Here is a 15,705-nt window from a genome sequence, read left to right as displayed (position 1 = left end):
AGGTCTATTGAAGGAATGAATTTGGGAGGCCTCGCGAGTTTTTATTTTATGCATTACGCGATGAAAAAAGAAACGTGTGACAGAGTGTTTGGAACTCATCGAAAAAAAAAAAAGGCAAAATGTACATCGGTAAAGACGAAATGACCATCGACGACAACGACGTCAATGTTGGTACGAGGGGAAAAGAGGTGTTTGTACGAGGGGAAAAGAGGTGTTTGGGAGCGGATTTCAAGGTCAAAACCTGATAAAAACAAGTACACAGATAAAGACCTTAAAAAATACGAAAAAATACTTATCAGCACCTACGCGATTAAATCTGAAGCAAATCCAATCAGACCAAAATCTTCGAGAAGTGAAAAATATGTCAAAATCATTGCATACATTTGGGACAGAAATTAAATTAAATCAAAGAGTAAAAAAGGTCGTGGAGTAATCATACTTCCGAGCGATTCGAATGCTCTCGTGCAAAGACTCAACTTGAGCATCGCCGCATGGCATGCTGGAAATATCGCATCGAGAAACGAAGCTGTCGCGATTTGTGACGAGCTGCTGAGGCAGGGGAAATAAAAAAAGAGGAATACAAGTCAATTCAAAAATACGTCGATATGCAATAAACCAAGGGATATAAAAAAAATATTTTCTCATTTTAACAATGCTCATTGTGAACAACAGAATAAATGTAAAAAAGCAGGTCGTCGGAGGTGGAGGAATCTTGGACACGATTAAGAATTTTTTTGAGGAGAATGGTGGCTTCAAACGCGTCGAGATCGTCTGTTCATTTATTAACAAAGGCGGCAGCAAGCGAAATTGGGAGGGGGACAATCATGGTTGCCAAGTCTGCCGGTAAAGAATTGGCCTCTTCCGCCATATCCACCGCCAAAGACGTCGCCATTGACAAAGGCAAAAAAGCGATTGAGAGGGTGCACGCCAAGACAGGGACCCTGAATCCAAACCATTTGGTCAACACGATTGTGAACGAAGCGGCAAAGGCAGTTGATCGGTTTGTGGAATCTTTGAATCCGATGGAAGAATTGCACAAAAAAATGTTTGGTTCGTGCATTCACAGGAAGAAAATGTCGAAAAAAAATGCAACCAGAATTCAAGATCTCGTCAGAATGGGGAGTGGACTTTTGATTGCGTGAAAAAACTAATTAATTTTTTTTATTTTTCATATAAAAAAATGATAAACACCGACAGATTAAGAGTTGACGAAATGCCAGAGTTTGACACTGGCATTGAAAAAATTGATTTTTTTGAGCATTATCCAACGAGTCTTGATTTAAATTCTTTAAGTTCGATCATTTTCGAGGTTGAGGCTCAGTCCATACTTACAGTTCCATCGGAAGCATTTGTCCTTATCGAAGGAGCATTAAAAAAAAGACAAAACTGCTTACGAAGCTACGGATAATATCGCCTTGGTGAACAACGCACTTACGTATTTGTTCAGCTAGATAACTTACGATTTATCTGGAGAACAAGTAGAGAGATTTTATTATCCAGGTCAAGGCACGTCAATGCTTGGATTGTTGAAATACCCTTATGGATTTCAGCTTGCAGATGGATTGAAACAGATGTGGTACAAGGAGACGTCAACCCAGATAGCATGAACACGTTGGCCCGACGTCGGCACTACGTAGGCTTTTACAGCGGCCGATGGTTGTTTAACTACGTCGGGCCGACGTAGTTTTTGCTCATCGGAATGATGTAGGCCCGATATCATCAGGCCGACATAAGTAAAACGACGTTGGGCCGATATCAGTAAAGTAACATCGAGCCGATATCGGTAAAATGACATCGGGACAAGATCAGTAAAAATACATAGTTCCGAGATCAGTAAAAGGACATTAACCCGCGATTACTAAAGCGACTATTATTCGTAGCGATTGTAAAATAGAATTGGAAATAATTGAAAAATACATAATAAAACGACGAAATAATGATTTGTTTTCATTATTATCTTAAATATTTTTTATACAATTAATGTATATATTAATATAAATAATTGTTATATATATATTAAAATATATATATTAAAATAAATAATATAAATGAAATGTTATAATATTTTCAAGATATTTTTTTGCAATCTTATTAATTGCGGCGAATTGTTTTTATTCCTCTTCTACAGGGTTTGCAACTTCGTCGTTCAAATCAAATTCTAGTCTTCCCCGCTTTGCGCGACCTTGGCTCCTATCTTTTGCGTTTCGAAGCCAGTCCTTCACAATGTCTTCTACTTCAGCATCTGTAGCTTTTTTTTTGTCAATGGATTGCTTCGACCTCCATCTAATGAAACAACACAAAAAAAAATCTATAAATTTCATAAAGTGCCTTGTTAAACTTAACAAGCAGAACTTTTTGCCATAGCTATCGAAAATTGGTTTAAGAAGCAACGAATACATCAATATTAAACAGTCATTGCAACATAATCTTTTCGTTTGTTTTAAATTTTTAATACATCTAGACACTGGCGCACTCTCGAGTTCCTAATAAACGTCCCTCCCCCTCCTCCCCCGTTTATAAATTTTGGATTATTTTTCCCACTCAAGCTTATAAAGACCCCCTGTTTAATAATTTTTACTTGTTATTAAAATTAAGTTTATATCATAGACCTAAAAAAAAATCTGTGAAAATCGGCTTTAAAATCAAATATGCCACTCACAGATAAATGCAAAAACGTTCAGTAAAAACAAGCTTTAAAAATCGTCGAACTTGGTTTATTTCTCACCAAAGTATAAGCATATTAAATTCTATTGAAATTATGATAAAACACCTGTTAGAAAATGTGCACTTGACCGCAAGCCGCGCTGGAATTAAATAGTTATATTCGTGTTTTGTGAAAAAGTTTTTAATTTGAATTTATAGACTGAAATTTTTCAAAAAAAATTAACACCAATCTTTTTATTCCTCCCTCCCCCCCACCTGTTTATTACATTTTTACTAAAATTCCGGCGCTTGTCTGGTTTCGCACCCTCCCCCTTTTTTTTTTTTTGGCAGATTCTGGAAGATCTTTGTCTGAAACAGAAAAAAATGGTATTCATTTTTATTTTTGACAAAGAAAAAGTACTCTAATTCACATTTGAATATTCCATTTTTCCGTTAAAAACGACGCTGCTTGTAATGCCTTAATTTCAGTTTCAGCCGCCATAACTTTATAGACCTTCCTACTCTCGAGTGCCGAATTCAAGGAGGGGGGGGGGGGGGGAATTATGGCGCTTGTCTGGTTTTGCACCCCCCTTTTTTTTGGTAGATTCCGGAAGATCTTTGTCTGAAACAGAAAAAAATGGTATTCATTTTTATTTTTGACAAAGAAAAAGTACTCTAATTCACATTTGAATATTCCAATTTTCCATTTAAAAACCAGGTATATATTTTCAGCGGTTTGAATTAATGGTTTTAAAACTATCATTAAAAAGTTTCAAAATGGAGTTAATATTGTTAGCAATGTTGGCGCAATATTGTTAGCAATGTTGGCGCAATATTGTTAGCAATGTTGGCGCAATATTGGCAACAATATTGGACCAATATAAAGTGTTTACATTTAGCAATATTTGCCCAATATTAGATTTATATATTGGCCAAATATTGTTGCTAATATTGGTTCAATATTATTTTACAATATTGGTCCAATATTATTAGCAATATCGGCGCAAAGTTGCCAACAATATTGGCCCAATATAAAATGTTTACATTTAGCAATATTTACCTAATATTATATTTATATATTGGTCCAATATCGTGACAAATATTGCAAAAACATTCGGATAACATATCAGACCATATTGCCAAAAAAACTGATTTGATTTGTAGAAATATTTAATAACGGCACTATTTATAGTTTTAATTCGTAAAAATAGAACAACAGCTAATATATTAGTATAAGTAATAATTAATTTGTTGGTTAATAATGTTAAAATGGAAAATACAAAATCTCAAAATTGAATCATTATATTAAATATGACACTATAGTGTGATATAAATTAAACATATTAAATATGACACTATATATATAGTGCCATAATTTTAATCAACAAATTAATTATAATTAATTCTAATATATAAGTATTAACTTGTTGATATATTATAAATAATTTATTAATATATAATTATAATCGTATTATAATATATTATGATATATATAATTATAATATAATATATTATAATTAGATATTACAATTAATATATATTTGCTGTTTTTCTATTTTTACTAATTTGTATGTTATATTGTAATACATAGTAAGTTATATTACAATATATACTTAGTTCTTATATTCATTTTTTTGTATTTTATATATATTTCGTCAACTTTATGTATAAATACTTAAGGTATAAAAATATATCAATTATATGAAAACTACTTATTTGTAGACAAATTAGTTAATAAGTCATTTTAAAGCATTATTTTTTAAAATAAATTACAACAAAATCTTTATATATAAATGTTAAAAAAATCTTATATAAACTTTAAACAATGAAGAAAAGGAAAAGCTATAAAACAATTTTTTCTCTGCAGCAATTAGCATTTTTTAAAGATTGACGATAACGGAAAATATGAATATTGTTCTGACAACTGATCAACTTTGAAAACATTAAGTTTTGATGACTCACATGTATAGCTGTAAAAATTTTTCATTATTTTAAAAATGCGACAAACGATAATTATTCCATCATGCTCTGAGTCAATAATATTGCAAATTACGATAACTTTTCCATCATTTAATAAAGCGCATTTGTTTGCTTTCTCAGTGGAAAAAAAACAACCAGCAAAATTAAGTGGTTTATACTGTATTCCTGTAAAGGTAAGGGTTGGACCTTGGTGGTGAGTTTTACACAATGAAGATTTTAATGATGGCGGTTCATCTGAAAAAACAAAACTTTGCTCAGATAAACGCTGACACAATTGTCTGAGTGGAAATCGGCCAGTTCTTACCATTTTTTTCAGTGAACCAAGCATGTTTTCAAATGGGAATGCACTAAAATTATAAAGAGCACCAAAAAGCCTAACATCATCACTTATATGAATAAGACTATGCATAGTGTAACTTAATGAACTATGACCATACAAACTTGAGAGTTCCTTTACAAAAATTTTTAACAGTTTTTCAGCATAATTGCAATAATTATTAGAAGTATCTGGATTTGCTATTATTGAAATAGCAACGTTTAAAAGCATAAAATGATGGTATATAATCGATGGTAAGTGGTTTCTTAAAACAACCGGACCAACATAACATAAAAAAAGTCTAAATTCAGTGGCTTTCCATCGACTTATTTCTTTGAGAGACCTTGGTTTTTTGGAAAACTCACAAGGAATACAATTTACCAAGCTAATCATAATATTAGATATAGTATCAGCATTTCCTACGCTTATTTTAACATTTCGTGAGCCACGAAGCCAATACAATAATAATTTTTGAGTCGCACCAAGGCATACAAGATGCATATATTCCAAAAGAAATTGAGAAACATGTCCAATGTTAAGCTCCAGAAGTGATGATATAATATTCTTTTGATGATGCTGTTTTTGTTGACGATTAGTAAATGAGGTATCTGTTCGCTTTTCTGCATTAAACTCTGGAAATGTAACTCTTCTTTCAACATATTCTCTAACTTGAATACACCTTTTGCATCCATAATAGCCATTGTGGCTTGTTATACCTTTAACAAATGCCCGAGCTGGTGCATCACATATAAAAGCATTCACAGTTATGGTAAAAAAAGAACCTGCTGCTACAAATCCATGATCCTTAAGTTTTTTAACCTCCTCAACGAAATCAGATATAAAAAACTTCCGCTGTTATTGGTTTACTACTTCCACAAAACAAACTAACTACAAAAGGTTTATAGATAGTTCCATCATAATTTACTGAACAAAGTATTGGCCTAAATTGCTTTGCGGAACTTTTAAATAGTGGCAATCCATCAATGCTAAACTGAAGTTTCAAACAACAGTCTCCACAAGTTGTTACTTTATTTGCACTTTCCAATAATTTTATGAATTATTTTTCAAGTCCTAAATAAACATATTCACCACAATTGTTGTGGATATCATACATTGGGATTATATCAGCAAGTAATTTATTAGTAATATTAGGTCGATATTATTCCTTTTGGTAAGGAATAATATCGACCTAATATTACTAATAAATCAGATAAAGCAGTATGTCTTATGTAATGTTTTACAGACCAAGTTGCAAGCAAATCCTGTAAACTTTTATTATGCTCGTTTGCATCACCTTCACTCGAACAAGATGGGTAATAGTCATTGCCATCATTCTCATCAGATGAACTCAATTGAGAAAAAGAACCATTAGTAAATTTAACATTATTTGTATCTCCCTCAAAACCAATCGCTTCGTTTTTACATCGATCATCTACAATTTCAAAATCTGTAACTTCGCTCTCGTCTACCAAATATTCTAAATAATTTGATATATAAAATATAAAAGTTGTTATGTAATATACTAAAATAACTTTTCACTGTTAATGTGAGAATCAGCAAATATACTATGTATGCTTACTCTCGATGCTGCTAGTGCAAGATAAACTTTCATTTTGTTGTAAGTCTTGCAATTTTATTTGCAAGCTACTATTTGGAGTTTCTAATTCTTCTAAATGCTTCTTAACATTTCTTCTGATAAAGTTTGATCGAGCTGCATATCGATTGGTTTTTTTTTATTTAAACATTATCTAAACAATAAAAAAATAGAAAAATTTCATAATATAATTTAGATTAGGGTCCATCCATAAAATACATGCACAGTAAAACCACTTATTTAGGACACCCCCTTTGCACGCTCTTGAATGCTTTTAACTACCCCCTCTGCGTACATACACATTATTTATTACAAAATTAAGACCCCCTCCCCTCCTTCACCAACCCATGACTATTGCAAAACATTAACAATAACAACAAAACTTTTTCTCTCTTAATTATTTATAAAGAAATATAAAAAACAGTTGTGAAAAAAAATTGAAAAAAATTTTTTTTTACACTCGTTAAATTCAATGTTTTTATAAGAAAGAAAAATATCAAGTTTAGGAGAAAGAGAGAAAGAGAGATAGTCAAACCATGTACGTGCTTGCTCTCTTTAACACCGCTCTCTTTAACACCCCTCCCTCACTTATGCGCATTTGTAAGTTTTTTTTAAAAAAAATTTCGTACGAATTCGTACAAAATTTTTCTAAATTTTCATTTTTGAATTATGCTTCTAAAAACATTGTCAAGATGACACTTCCATTTCAATCAATTTCCATGTAGTTAAGGTTCTCTAAATTTTTTTTTTATTGTGTTTTATATCTAAATCTGCTATGCGATGTACCAAATTTCAGGTTGTTACATCATTCAGATCATTAATGATTGTTATCTATTAAAAAAAAAAAAAGCTGAGTCAGCATAAATAACAACTGGGAGGTGTTGGAGGTTCCTAATTTAAAATTAAACATTTATTAGAAACTGTTTTAGCTAATCTGACACCAACCTAAAACAGGCAAGTTATGAACTTCAAATTAGAAAATGCAAGAACCAGCAGTTATTGCCAACCTTAGTTTTTCTAATTCGAAGGGTTGTATGTATATGTGTATATTGTATATACATACATACATATATATATATATATATATATATATATATATATATATATATATATATATATATATATATATATATTTATTATATATATATAAATATAAAATTATTACTAAATTGTAAAAGTTAATAATATTATTAACTTGTAAAAGTTTTTATTATTATTATTATTATTATTATTATTATTATTATTATTATTATTATTATTATTAGTATTATTATTAACTTGTAAAAGTTTTTCAATATTAAAAGTAACTTTTTTATTTTTAGTTTAAAAAGCATAGAATTTATGCAATAAAATTTTAATAATAATTTTTATATGACGCAATTATTATATTAAAAATTTTGATATTGTTTCTAAAATAGCTCGTAAGAGAAAGAAAAAATCTGAAAGACAAATAAACAGTAAACAAATAATTTTGTATCATTTCTTAAATTTCATTAGGCTGTTGAGTATCCAACACATTTGCCTCGAGTTCAACTTCATCGCCGCTGCTTTTGCAGATACTGCGTTTTCTGCCTCCATCTCGATCTACAGCTTGCGCTAGAAAACTGCTAATTTTCATTTTGATTTTGGCTTCCGTCGAATCAGGGAACTGTTTCATAACAGCAGCTACAAACAAGCGTAAAGTTTTTTATTACATTATCAAAGCCAAAAACATGTCAACATAAAATTTCTTTTAAAGTTTAATTTCAAGTACATTCTAATACAAAATAGAGATTAACATCATTTAGAATCAAGAATTTACATTATTTAGAATCAAGCTAATTATAATACACTCCACTACCAAGATATAATAGATAATATATAAATAAAAAAAAGAAAAACTTCAATAGCCTATTACAGCTCCATAACATTTCAGTTTTACAAAAGATTTCTTTCCTTTTCGACCTTGTCCTGAATATAATTAACTGAGAGACTTTGAAAATAAACAACTCGTAACATCTCTTGTCATTTGATTGCAACTAATGCCACCAACAGGAGCCAAACGATTTGTCTATTATATTCATTAAAAAAAAATCTATAAATAGATCGAAAAAACCTATTAAACCTTTTACTGTTAAAATCTATATATATATATATATATATATATATATATATATATATATATATATATATATATACAGAGAGAGAGAGAGAGAGAGAGAGAGAGAGAGAAACCGTGAATGTTTTTAGCACAACACATATATATATATCCTATAAAATGTTGGACAAAAGTAAAAAATAAAATGCAAGACCAGATTTATAATATTTTTCTTTCTTTTAATTAAAAGATAGCAAACCCAATCCCAATCCATAATTACCCTGTCCCAACCCTTTGATGTGTTATTAACTTCCACTTTTTTCCCCTTAAATAAGTCGATGTGTGTACTACTCCTTGCGTGTTCTCCCTATATCAATCGATATATAATCTAAAAATCATAAAACATTAAATATATAATAATAAAAACATTATGACTTGAAAAAACAAAAAAACATTCAGATCTATAAAGTTGAGCTTTTGTGGTTTTTTTAAAAAACAATAAAATTAATTAGTTTCTGCAATTATAACTTTTGTCCAACATAGAATGTTGATGTAAAATTCTATATGTTGTGGTAAGAATCCTTTAAGAAATATTTTTTTGGCGTATATATATATATATATATATATATATATATATATATATATATATATATATATATATATATATATATATATATATATATATATATATATATATATATATATATGTCAATAGGGAACTATTAGGGATATATCAATAGGGAACTGTTAGGGGTTCAGTACAGACATAGAAGGGAGTCACTCCTCTATCAACTGAGGGTTTGGAATAGGGCAGTGATAAGTTAGATTCATTTATTTTTCTTCTTTTTTTTAAAATAAACCGTATTTAAAATCTAAATATGCTATATCAGATGTTTTACTATTATTACTTCAAACTTTATGTTATTTAAATTCAAAACTTGATAAAAAAAATGCAATAATTTCACCAGTGACTCCAACATGCCTTTGTTGCAGAGAGTTTCCTCCAACAAAACAAGGTCATCATCTGTTAGTAGTGGTAACTGATTCCACCGATTTATATCAGGCTTAACTGTCACTCCAATTGCAGAATTGTTACTTATTGACGCAACTTGTGTTTCAATTTGCTCCAAACGATTGAGTATTTTTTTCATGTCATATTGGATAGAAACAAACATATGCAAACACTTTTTTTAAAATGCTTTAAATAAATAATAATTGTTAAGAACTTTATCAAAAATTATTCTCATAACACTAAAAGAAAAATATATACATACATAAGTTTAAATAAAATTTTAAATACAATTACTTCAAAATCTTCTGTCTTCCAATAAATAGGATTGATTTTCGCTTTCTCCATATTCTAATTTTGACACCTTTGATTGATTTGAGCTTGTTTGATGGAGCCCACGAAGGATGTCTAATATCTGGCAATAAAGTTGTTATTTGTGGATGTCTAATATTAGGCAATAAAGTTGTTGCACTTAAGGATGACTTTTGTGAAAATAAATTTGAGCTGATAAGATAACTATTGTGGACATTATCAACTAAAATAGGTTTTTTGGTTAATTTTAGTTTTGATTTAGCTTGTAAATTTATTTTATTTATTGTAACAGGTTGTTTTGGTGACAATGAAGCTAAAGAACTTCCTTCATCACTGTCATCATCACATATCCCAGCACCACAAACAACTGATTTATCAATTTAAATTTTTTTTTCGTGCTGAACTTGCGTCACTATCACTGATATCTACACTTGAGGTATACAATAGTTTATCTATCATTGATGAGGCAACATTAAAATCATCTAGAATAATTTAAAGAAATATATACAACATAAAAAAATATTAGAAAATGTACATACGTAGTTTATTCGTATTTTAAAAAAGCAATAACAAAATTATGAAAATAATCTGCTTAAATATACTTGATCCTCCAAGTATACGACCTGTATATTTCCCCCAATAGCTACTTGGTGCAACAAAGTTAATAACAGCATTTGTGCATTTTGCCACAGACTTTAAATGATGTGGATAAAATGCTTCTGTGTTGCTTAATAGCCAACTAGAACATATAACATCCATAGAGCAGCCTTTAGATTTACTTCCTTCTGTTTCAAATGTAACTACCACAAACTTCTTATTAATAAGTTCTTGCTTTGATTGTGACATAATAAAGATATTGATCTATATTAATAAAAGTTACATATAACAGCTACAACATTAAAATTTAAAGTTCAAATATATATGTATATATATATATATATATATATATATATATATATATATATATATATATATATATATATATATATATATATATATATATATATATATATATATACATATATATATTTATGATTAACGTGACAAACTGTATAACTGAATCATAAACACTCCTCTTTCTTTGCTTAATATATCTTAAATTTCCATTTAAAATCGGGGTTTTTATTAAAATAAAAAAAATCATAATGATGTCTGCAAACGTAATAGGATGTAGCTACTCATTATACTCTGACGTTTGTTTAAAGCATGAAAATAAAATTGCTTTGTTAACATGGCCGTTGTATTTTAACGCTTTCCGTTAAAGGTTAATGATTTTTCTTTTATATGCGTTTATATAAGTTTAAAATAAATGAAAAATTAAAGCCATTTAGTAAAGTCCAAATATTACTAAATAAACTACTACATCATATGCTAATCATATGTAAAACTTGCCCTTTTAATTATTATGTATTTGACAAACTTGTTGACTTTAAAATGCCATTATTGATATTCGATAAAGATACGCATGGATACAAATATGTCAGTTAATATTAGCCAATATTGGCTAAATAATAACTTTCCAATATTTTTTCGCCTTTATCGGTCAAATATATATTACAACAATATTAACACAAAAATATTGGCGCATTATTGGCTAACAATTATGTATATCAATATTATTTGCATTTTGTAATTTTACTCGCTCCAATAAAACTGTGATAAATGCCTAAATTTTCGGTGCTAAATTTTTTTTCAAATGTTCAAAGTTGTTTTAGTGGATTCCTCATCCCAAAATATGTATAAGTATACATTTTCAGCTTTTCATTCCACATAGAACAATGACAAAGTCCAAAATCAGTTCATGTAAACTTTAAATAGCTATATCTTTAAAAGCGGTTGGAATTAGATGATAAAATTTTGTTCATAATTTATTAAATCTTTAAGTGGTGCAAAAATCAGTAAACTCAGAGACTTAGGGTTGCATTTGCAGAAAAAATTGGATGTTTTCACGTGGAATTGCCCTAAACTAATAAGCAACATAATTTAAATCTAACATTTTGAAAAATTCCAAAAAAAGTGTAAACATGTTTTTGCATGATTGTATATGCATATAGTATATACTATATATTTCAGTGACCTTTATTATTTATACTTTATTCAATAATACCTACAACGTTGATTATTATTAATTACTTGACTAGACATAGGAGTAGAAACATGTAAACTTGAGGATAAAAATGAAGTTATGGAAGGTGGCTGTAACAATATTGGCTCTGTAGCTTTGACTTTAGGTATTGGCTGCAGATCATGATATACAAAATCAAATTGATCAGGAAAGTAATTTATGGCTGCACGCTTTCGTTTTCCACTTTTTCCAACTTCCGCATCAGATATTCTGAAGCCAGATGTTTTCTCAGCAATAGCTGCTTTTTCTTTTGCCTTTTCCAGCGAGTCTATGAAAAAAAAAAATTGTATGTATATACATACATACATACATACATACATACATACATACATACATACATACATACATACATACATACATACATACATACATACATACATACATACATACATACATACATACATACATGCATGCATGCATGCATGCATGCATGCATGCATGCATAAATACATACATACATACATACATACATACATACATACATACATACATACATACATACATACATACATACATACATACATACATACATACATACATGCATGCATGCATGCATGCATGCATGCATGCATGCATAAATACATACATACATACATACATACATACATACATACATACATACATACATACATACATACATACATACATACATACATACATACATACATACATACATCCATGCATGCATGCATGCATGCATGCATGCATGCATGCATGCATGCATGCATGTATGTATGTATGTATACATACATACATACATACACACTCAAACAAGTATAAAATTACCCGTTTCCATCATAATTCTAATTTTGTATTGCTTCCAATCTGCTTTTGGACTTTGCATGGTCTTCACAGCTTTGGAGATGGTCACTGAATTTTTTGCGTTAGGCCAGTGACAATGGGTTTTAGAAGGTGTAATCCATGACAATGGATTACACCTTCTAAAATCCACACTTTCGGACTTGCCACAAAAAACAACGTCAGCAAACATGATATTATTTAATAAATTTACTTAATTTATTGATGATATTGCTTCTATTTTTAAAAGTTACATTTTACATTTTATACATTTATAATTAATTTGTAAATTTTTATTTATAAATTTATAAAAAATAATTATAAAATTTGATTAAAAAATTATGAAATTTCAAACAGATTATAAAATTTATAAATAAAAAATTGCATTTATATATGTATGAATAATTTGTTCTTAAATAAATTATAAGACACTATATAGTAAACTATGTAATATAACCCTAACGTTAAATTGCCGTTAAACTTATTATAAAAAAAAAAGATTATTCAGAAATAAATATAATTAAACAATTCATTATAAATATAATAGCATTTACAAATGACCAAAAAAATACAAAAGTGGTTTTGTTAAATAAATTTATTTTGAATGTAATAATGGAATTATGACGTATCTTTCATTATCTTCTTTGTAACAAATAGGGATGCAAACAGATTTTGATATAATGTCCGATCCTTGTACTGTTTTATAATGGGAAGTACCACCACTAAAACCACCACACATTATTCCAATTCTTGACGAAGGTAGAGGATATCTATAAAAGTCTGAAAGATCATGAAACTGTTCAAGAACAAGAAAAGGTCCGCTCTCATTATTAAGAATATTACGAATTAAGTAAGGCTTTTTATCATTTAAAATAATGCAATTATGAGCAGTTGAAATTGTAGATAAATACATGTTATTTATAGTAACAGCTTCGTATTGCTCAAAACTCCTAAAACGTTTGTCTGGAGCAATGCCATTGTATTTTCTTTTATGGAGTTTATCACTTCCTAGTTCACAATGTTTGACAACACTGTTAACATAATTTTTCTCTTTCAACCTACGTGCAATCTGTTGCAAAGGATAGCGAGGTTTTCTTACTAACCGTTTTATATTTTTTAAAGCATTTAAAGCAGAAAAGTTATCAAGAGGCCCATATTTATTAACATCTGCTGCCAAGTGTGTTATTGAGTGCACATTATAAACCAACATGCCATTACCGTACAAAACTTTTAAATTAAGCACAAACGTCACGAGCAACTAATTAGCATAATCACATAACGATTTACACAATTTAGGACTGCACAAAATATTAATTGAAACAGAAAATAACATAAAATTATCATACAATCGCTTGGGCAATAATCCTTCTAAAGCAACAGGACCAGTATAAAGCAAAAATTGACGAAATTCAGTTGCCTTCCACATGCGAATTTCAGACAATGCTCTTGGCTTTTTAACAAAATCTCTAGGAATACAGGAAACCATTTGTAGAAGCCTTTTTGAAATTAATAAAACTGTTTTACTATCTAATCGAACAGCTAGAGGCCATTCTATCCAACAATACAACAATCGACGTATTACTCCTAAGCATACTAAATGCATGTAATCTAGAGGGAAACAAGATACCATGCCAAATTTTAAAGCAATTAATGGAGAATGCAACTGTTGTAAATGGTGATCTTCATTGGACATTTCTTCAAAGCGCGCGTCAGTTCGTAATTTAGAATTTACTTCAGGAAAAGTCATTTTACCAATATGTTCACCTTCCTGCTCGCATTTCTCGCATCCAAAATATCCACAACACCCGTTTATATTTTTTAAATATGCACGGGCAGGTGCGTCACAAACAAAACTGCGAATATTGATAGTATAATGAACATTGTTTATATGAAAACCAATTTCTTTTAACTGTTTATATTTTGTTATAAAAGATTTAAGATATTCCAACAAACTTGGTGGTTTTGAAACACCACATTAAATACCAACAACAAATGCGTTCTTTAAAAGGGAAAATTTTACTAAACAGAGAATTGGCCACATTGAAATGTTCTTGCTCTTAAAGAGAGGTATACCATCCACATTAAATTGCAAATCTATTTCCATTGGTGTGTTTGTTATGCCTCCACTAATAATTAATTCTTCTAAACCTTCTTAAATACCAGAGTAGAAATATTGACCACCAGATGGAAGCTCACGAACTATGGTTGTTACTGGGGACTGAAGTATTGTTCTACCATCACAGGGTAAATTGCTGTGATACAAACTTAACAACTTCAATAGGGCTGTTAAAGATGCAGTTGTAATTCCATACTCTAGAGCCCATTGACGCAGATTCTCTTTTACACATCCTACTTCAATCTCACTTTGATTATCAGACTCACTACATTCTGAACTGTTATAAACACTTGAGTCATCAAAGATTTTATTATCCCAATCAAAATATTCATCACTATTGTTATCTGAATTTTTTGTTGCAGTTTCAGCCATTCCAGAGTCAGAACTACAATGCTCAAATTCAGTTTCTAGAGAAATTACAGATTCATTATCCGAATCATCTGAATATTTGCAAATGCCTATTGCCAATGCAACTTTTTTTACAATATTACGCCGACGGGTCCAGTATGATCGTTTAGACATCTATATAAATATATATATATATATATATATATATATATATATATATATATATATATATATATATATATATATATATATATATATATATATATATATATATATATATATATATATATATATATATATATATATAGCACTAGATGCACCTTAAGGTGACAGTATATATTTTACTACTTTAAGGTGACTCTTCGAAAATTTTTAAAATTATGTTAA

The 15,705-nt window shown here is 29.3% G+C and overlaps 1 pseudogene; it reads right to left on the bottom strand.

The window, feature by feature from the left end:
• Positions 1-2,111: 2,111 nt before the first annotated feature.
• LOC149890385 (uncharacterized) lies at positions 2,112-9,785 on the bottom strand (annotated as a pseudogene).
• Between the last annotated feature and the right edge of the window lie 5,920 nt (positions 9,786-15,705).

The sequence above is a fragment of the Hydra viridissima genome, unplaced genomic scaffold, assembly GCF_058129835.1.
Source record: "Hydra viridissima isolate aposymbiotic clone 2 unplaced genomic scaffold, HvirCarnegie_v1 scaffold_4, whole genome shotgun sequence".
Lineage (NCBI taxonomy): Eukaryota > Metazoa > Cnidaria > Hydrozoa > Anthoathecata > Hydridae > Hydra > Hydra viridissima.
Note: the sequence above shows the minus strand (reverse complement) of the source record. Positions and strands in the feature narration are given on the sequence as shown.